The following is a 7,874-nucleotide window of genomic DNA, read 5'->3' on the forward strand; positions in this document are numbered from 1 at the left end:
ACACAAGGGCAGGGTAGAGGCAGCTTGGGCTCCTGGCTAGAAGAGGCCTGTGGATTCAGTGGGACCTGAGTTCAAATTCTGACTTAACCACTTATTGGATCAGTGAGTGACCTTGAGGGAGTCTGTTTCCTCATCTGTAAAATGGGGATGATAATAATAATAATAAAGCTCCTATGGGGATCCAGTGCCCCGCCTGGAATAAGCACTCAAACGATGGTGTGTATGTGCCAGCACTTGGGCGGCGACAGACTGGTGAGAAGAGAGGCTAGCAGCCCAGAGAGAACACTTAGGAGGCGGTTATAGTCATTCTAAAACGGACCGGCAAAGCGCTCAGCTGGCAGGGGTTTCCTTTCCACAAAAGGCAGTGGAAGGGATGCCACAGAGATTTCCAAAGAAAGTCAATGAGGTCTGGCGACTGGATGAGGAAAAGAGGAGGGAAGGGAGGGGACTCAGGCCTAGAGGCTGGGGTCTGGGAGAAAGCGGTGCCATGAGCAGAGAGCAGAGAAGGGAGGGAGGGGCTCCCCATGCCACTGGCTCTGTCTGAGTCAGCAAGACCTGGGGAGGAGGAGATCTGAGGCCCAGTGGGCTTATTCCTTCATTTCCTTGGAGACTCTGTTCTCCCCCCGTCAGAGAGGCTTTCCCTGGCCAGCTCCTACACGCACTGTCACCTCCCCACACTTCTCCTTCAGAGCACGTGTGTAACTATCTGACATAGTATATGTTTGTTTACTGATGGGTTGTACTGTCTGGCTGTCTGCCTAATAAAACATGTGCTCTAGGAGGGACGACCTTTGTTTTGCTTGTTCCATGTCCTTGGTGCCTAGGGCAGTGCCTGGCACACAGCAGATGCACAATAATACTACGGTTGTTATTAAAGTGCTTTTAAAAGCATCTCGCATATAAAACATGTTAAGTAAATATTAGCATTTATTGGTGAATATCTCAAAAAATTGTAAAGAGAAAGGCAGATGGGAAGTGCTGAACCTTGGAACACTCCCATGTACTCACCAGGAAAAGGAAGAATTAACAGACTCTCCAAGATTAGAAATTTGGGCCACCTTTTAAGGCAGGGAAGAGAGGTGAGATGTGCCCCTGGGGAGGCCACACCTTGCACCATGTGGCCAGAAGCTTTTTCAAGTGCTAATACTGAAAACAAAAAAAGGGAGGCAAAACCAGTTCACCCACGGATGGGTCAGCAGCTATGAGAGGGGAAGAATGGGTATTTTGTGGCAACAGAAAAGGCAGGCGCTGGGGCTAAGTAAACTTCTGATTATATGAAATTAACTTGTAATGGCCTCTTTGGCCCAATCTTTCCCTTTCCTCTCGTCAGATCATTTGGAAATCCAGATTCTGGCAGAGTTCACAAGAGCTCACTTAGCTGGGAGACCAAACATCAAGCTAATTAGCAGATCCATAACTGACTGCTCCAGATATACAGGGACTGCAAGATCGGCTCCTCCAGCAAATACGCCTACTGTGCACTGGGAAAATTCTTGGCAAAGCCATTAACACAACTTCATAGTGAGACAGGTCTATGTTGCTGGTAGAATAGAACTTCTGCCACTTCTCAACCTCCCCCATGTAGATGAGGGCTCAGAGAAGCCATGACTGCCCAAGCACCTCCTCTCAGGTAGCATCAGGTAACATACAGAGCTCCAAAATGCTCGTGCAAGCACCAAGCAAAACTCCCTAAGGCTACTTTTCAACTCAAATTAAGATTGTGCTGCTAAATCAGACTGTGAATAAGGTGAAGTGCCCTGGGGTCCATCCTCAGCCATTAACTGAGACTAAAATGTCAGCTACCTGCAACTCCTAATCACAAACTATAATGACCACTGACTCCATCTTTGCAGAGGCCTTGATTTCAGAGGATGAGCAAATGAACCAAGAGGAGATATAAAAATTCACGTGTCTGTGGCCTTCCAGAAACTACATGCATGACAATACATCCTTAAAACATGTTTCAGCAGACTGGGAGTAAGGTACATTTCTCGAAAGTCAACATGGAAAACAATGGGTCCCTATTAATTCCCTGGAGCTCTACTGTGCTCAGAAGGAAGTGTACTCATGCTCCTTTTTGCAACTATTAACAGCCCCTAGGCAACTGCTTTTCAGATTTTTCTTTAATTTAAACTCACCCAAAACCGCAAATTCTCATAGACAAACACAATCACGATTCTATTCTGGATTACCAGGTGAGACAATTGTGTAAATATATTAGGAATATATTATATGAGATGGAAAATAGCATTGACCTTCACATTAGTCACCTTGAGAACAGGCACACTTCATACTTAGTGTTACTGATGTTCAGACCACTTAAGAGGAGGGAATGTCAGATAAAGCTGAGTTCCTTGCCTGGCTCTGCCGCTGACAAACTGCTAGGCCAGTTACTCAAGTTCTCCATTAGCAAAGAGTTACGGGGTCTTCATAAGAATTACATGAGCTAATATCAGAGGACTTTGCATGCTGCCTGGTTCATGGTTAGTTCGTTTAGGGATCCGATTTGGGGTTTTGCTTTTTGTTTTACTGGGTTTTGTTTTGCTTTTGGGTGTTGAATCCTGAAGTTGCATTTAAATGGCGATCTCTCATTTCAGCAAGATGTTGAGCTAAGATGACATACACATTCAAACATTCCTGCTATAAGCACCTAGAAATATCAGATACAATAATTTTTTTGAGTAGCTATTATTATCATCATTAATGCCATTTATTTTTTTAACATCTTTATTGGAGTATAATTGCTTTACAATGGTGTGTTAATTTCTGCTTTATAACAAAGTGAATCAGTTATACATATTCATATGTTTCCAAATCTCTTCTCTCTTGTGTGTCCCTCCCTCCCACCCTCCCTATCCCACACCTCTAGGTGGTCACAAACCACTGAGCTGATCTCCCTGTGCTATGCAGCTGCTTCCCATTAGCTATCTATTTTACATTTGGTAGTGTATATATGTCCATACCACTCTCTCACTTTGTCCCAGCTTACCCTTCCCCCTCCCCATATCCTCAAGCCCATTCTCTAGTAGGTCTGTGTCTTTATTCCCATCTTACCCCTAGGTACTTCATGACCTTTTTTTTTTTCTTAGATTCCATATATATGTGTTAGCATACAGTATTTGTTTTTCTGTTTCTGACTTAATTCACTCTGTATGACAGACTCTAGGTCCATCCACCTCACTACAAATATCTCAATTTCATTTCTTTTTATGGCTGAGTAATATTCCATTGTATATATGTGCCACATCTTCTTTATCCATTCATCTGTTGATGGACACTTAGGTTGCTTCCATGTCCTGGCTATTGTAAATAGAGCTGCAATGAACATTTTGGTACATGACTCTTTTTGAATTATGGTTTTCTCAGGGTATATGCCCAGTAGTGATGAAAGAAATTAAAGATGATACAAACAGATGGAGAGATATACCATGTTCTTGGATTGGAAGAATCAACATTGTGAAAATGACTCTACTACCCAAAGCAATCTACAGATTCAATGCAATCCCTATCAAACTACCACTGGCATTTTTCACAGAACTAGAACAAAAAATTTCACAATTTGTATGGAAACACAAAAGACCCCAAATAGCCAAAGCAATCTTGAGACAGAAAAATGGAGCTGGAGGAATCAGGCTCCCTGACTTCAGACTATACTACAAAGCTACAGTAATCAAGACAATATGGTACTGGCACAAAAACAGAAATATAGATCAATGGAACAGGACAGAAAGCCCAGAGATAAAGCCGTGCACATATGGTCACCTTATCTTTGATAAAGGAGGCAAGAGTATACAGTGGAGAAAAGACAGCCTCTTCAATAAGTGGTTCTGGGAAAACTGGACAGGTACATGTAAAAGTATGAAATTAGAACACTCCCTAACACCATACACAAAATGGATTAAACTCAAAATGGATTAAAGATCTAAATGTAAGGCCAGACACGATCAAACTCTTCGAGGAAAACATAGGCAGAACGCTCTATGACATAAATCACAGCAAGATCCTTTTTGACCCACTTCCTAGAGAAATGGAAATAAAAACAAAGATAAACAAATGGGACCTAATGAAACTTAAAAGCTTTTACACAGCAAAGGAAACCATAAACAAGACCAAAAGACAACCCTCAGAATGGGAGAAAATATTTGCAAACAAAGCAACTGACAAAGGATTAATCTCCAAGATTTACAAGCAGCTCATGTAGCTCAATAACAAAAAAACAAACAACCCAATCCAAAAATGGGCAGAAGACCTAAATAGACATTTCTTCAAAGAAGATATACAGATTGCCAACAAACACATGAAAGAATGCTGAACATCATTAATCATTAGAGAAATGTAAATCAAAACTAGAATGAGATATCATCTTACATAGGTCAGAATGGCCATTATCAAAAAATCCAGATCCAATAATTTTTTAAATGCATACTTGAACCTGCAATAAAGAATAGGAAATTACCAGGTGCCAGAAACAAAGCCTCAACTGAAAACCAGAAGTAAGCAGAGGAATCAACTGGGCAGCCACTCCTGGGGCTGAGGGGGACCACAGGGCAGAGGAGGGAATAGAATAAGCATTGATCCAGGGGAAGTAAGGGTGTAGATGTCAACTAGCACATGGGAACAGGAGGCTAAGCCCTTAAGTCTTGCCTGAGAGAGGAGGGTGCTGCCCAAAGCGAGGTCCTGCAAAGAGCTGCGACCCCAGGAAAAATGGGCTGAAAAGTATTTCCCTACCAGCTCAGCTAGCTTGTCTATCTCTGGCTTCAGGAGAGGAGAACTAAAAGCTTCCTGCAAAATTTGAACCTCATACCTCTACCTCTGGAGCATTTGGGGTACAAATTTAGGCTACAGTCTGGAAATGCCCAACCTAAGAAATTAGCATAAAAATTGGTCCTGGGCCAACGCTGGGCATGGGCATGGCCCAACCTAAGTAATTAGCATAAAAATTGGTCCTGGGCCAACGCTGGGCATGGGAAAAATGAGAGCAAAACTCCCACAAACCATGCTACAGACAATTAGAAAAGTCAGACCCAGGAAGCTCACAAGTGATAAAAGCACAGTGAACCGGAGGATTCCAGCCCCTAAGAACTGGAAATAATAGAAAACTCTGAAAGAGAATATAATTAGGTATGTTTAAAAGAAGAGAAAAACCAATCACAGATGCCAAAAACACATTTGATAAAACTCAATATTAATTTATGATTTCTTAAAAACAACAAAATTCGGCACACAAGAAAACCTTTCTTACAAATCTAAGACTAGAAAGACATTTTCTTAACCCAATAAAGGGCACATGCTAACCAGCCTATGGATAGCATCATTCTTAATGGCATAGCACTATAAGCTCTCCTTTTAAAGTCAGTAAGGAGACAAGAAAGGTTACTATCACTTCCTGTGTTCAACACTGTTGAGGGGGTTCACAAACTTTCTGTAAAGGGCCTGACAGCAAATACTTTAGGCTTTGCAAACTAGAAAGTCTCTGTTCCAAGTAGTCAACTCTGCTGTTGTAGTGCAAAAGGAACCAGAGACAATAAGAGTGTGGCTGTGTTTCAGTAAAACTTTATTTACAAAAACAGGTATTAGAGTGGAAGTCCAAGCCAATACATTAATTCAAGAAAAATAAGTGAAAGTTACTGTGATATAATAAAATACATGTATCTGGTCTTCATCCCGGGTTCCTAGCACAGAGCTCCTAAAACCCCTGGAATTTCCTGAGTGATAGGGGTGAGACGAGTGTCTTTTGCTATTCATAATAAGTCCCTTTTAACCACAGGTGAATTTATGCTAATGAGGTGACTCCTGGCAGATGAAGCCGGTTACCAGAGGAGAGGGGAGAGGGGCTAGAGATTGAGTTCAATCACCAATGGCCAAGAATTTAATCAATCATGCCTATGTAATGAAACCTCCATAAAAACCATAAAGGACAGGGTTTGGAGAGCTTCTGGGTAGGGGACCATGTGGAGGTGCTGCGAGGGTGGCGTGCCTGGAGAGGGCATGGAAGCCCCGTGTACCCCTCCCCCCATATCTTGCGCTATACATCTCTTCCATTTGGCTGTTCCTAAGTTGTATCCCTGTAATAAACCAGTGATAGTAAGTACAGTGCTTTCCTGAGATCTGCGCACCATTCTAGCAAATTATTGAACTCAGGAAGGGGTCGTGGGAACCTACTAGTCAAAAGCATGGGAAGCCCAGACTTGTGACTGGCATCTGAAGAGGGGGCAGTCTTGAGGGGTCTGCGCTAACTCCAGGTCGATAATGCCAGAACTGAATTAAATTGTAGGCCATCCAGTTGGTCCACAGAAAACTGAAATATGTGGAAAATCCACGCATGTGTTCTCAGTAGAAGAAGGGTTTTCCTTTAGTCACACAAACTTAAAAAAAAAATCTGTCATTATCAAAAAGTTATATATCCAGGGCTTCCGTGGTGGCGCAGTGGTTGAGAGTCCGCCTGCCGATGCAGGGGACACGGGTTCGTGCCCCGATCCCGGAAGATCCCACATGCCGCGGAGCGGCTGGGCCCGCGAGCCATGGCCGCAGAGCCTGTGTGTCCGGAGCCTGTGCTCCGCAACGGGAGAGGCCACGGCAGTGAGAGGCCCGCGTACAGCAAAAAAAAAAAAAAAAAAAAAAAGTTATATATCCATATGCATAGGAAATGCAAGACTATCTACAGATAAACCATGAAAATAAATGAGAGTTCAGCAAGATATACAAAAACAAGTAATGTTCCTAGGCACTAGCAACAACAGGAAAACATAATAAAAAGATGCCATTAACAGTACAAACACAGGGGGCGTGACCAGGCCAGGGCGGGCCCGGGGGCTCCGCATGCTTCAGCTGCCCCCCGGGTGCCCCCTCCGCCGCCCTCTCTGCGGAGCCAGGCTGAGCCGAGCTCACGGGCTAAGCCTAGCCAGTAGCCCGTAGCCAGCCGGCGGCCCTCCTGGAGGTGGTGGCGCAGGAAGGGGACCGACGCACGCACGTGGCCCCAGCGGCAGCCAGAGCTGTCAGCGGCCCCGCGGCGGGGGGCGGGCGGCGTTGGCTGCTCCGGCCCCTGGACCGGGCAGTGGCAGCCCAGGGCCCAGCGTCTACTTTCGGAGACCCCTTGGGGCCACAGGCAAGGGCCCGGGCACCATGGACGATGAGGGCCCAATGAGGCGCCAAGGGAAGGTCACGGTCAAGTAAGAACGCAAGGAGCTACGGAAGCACCTCAACCTGGAGGAGTGGATCCTGGAGTAGCTCATTCGCCTGCCAGGAAGAGGAGATCCCGGAGCTGGAGACTGATGTGGATATAACTCCTGGACGTGGAGGGCGATGATACCCGAGCTGCCAGGGTCAAGGAGCCGCTGGTGGACTGTTACAAACCCACTGAGGTCTTCATCTCTGGCCTGCTGGACAAGATCCGGGGCATGCAGAAGCTGAGCACACCCCAGAAGAAGTAAGGGTCCTCGACCCAGGTGAACGATGGTTCCCATAGGACAATCGCTGACCCCCAACCTCGTAGCAACAGCAATACCGGGGGGGCCCTGCAGCCAGGCCTGCTGCCATGAGCACGGCTCCCCATGCCCCTGGCCCAGGGGCCTCTTCCCTGCCCCCTCAGTTTTCCATTTTGGGGGGTTTTTATTATTATTAAACTGATGGGAGTTTTTGTGTTTTTATATTGACTGCGGCGCGGGCTCTTTAATAAAGGTAGGATACGCCTTTGGTGCAGTTAAAAAATTTTTAAAAAGCAACAGAAATACAGGGTATGGGATACTTACGAATTCCCTCAATAAAGATATGTAAGAAAAGTATGCCAAAAATTGGGAAATTCTATTGAAGTACATTAAAAAATAACTAAATAAACACAGTATAACATGTTTGTGGGTGAGAAGACCCATTATCAT

At 44.8% G+C, this 7,874-nt stretch overlaps 1 pseudogene; it reads left to right on the top strand.

Moving 5' to 3' along the window:
- Nucleotides 1-213: 213 nt before the first annotated feature.
- LOC132488035 (protein phosphatase 1 regulatory subunit 14B-like) lies at nucleotides 214-7,470 on the top strand (annotated as a pseudogene).
- Nucleotides 7,471-7,874: the final 404 nt, after the last annotated feature.

Source organism: Mesoplodon densirostris, chromosome 4 (genome assembly GCF_025265405.1).
Source record: "Mesoplodon densirostris isolate mMesDen1 chromosome 4, mMesDen1 primary haplotype, whole genome shotgun sequence".
In the NCBI taxonomy this organism is placed as follows: Eukaryota; Metazoa; Chordata; class Mammalia; order Artiodactyla; family Ziphiidae; genus Mesoplodon; species Mesoplodon densirostris.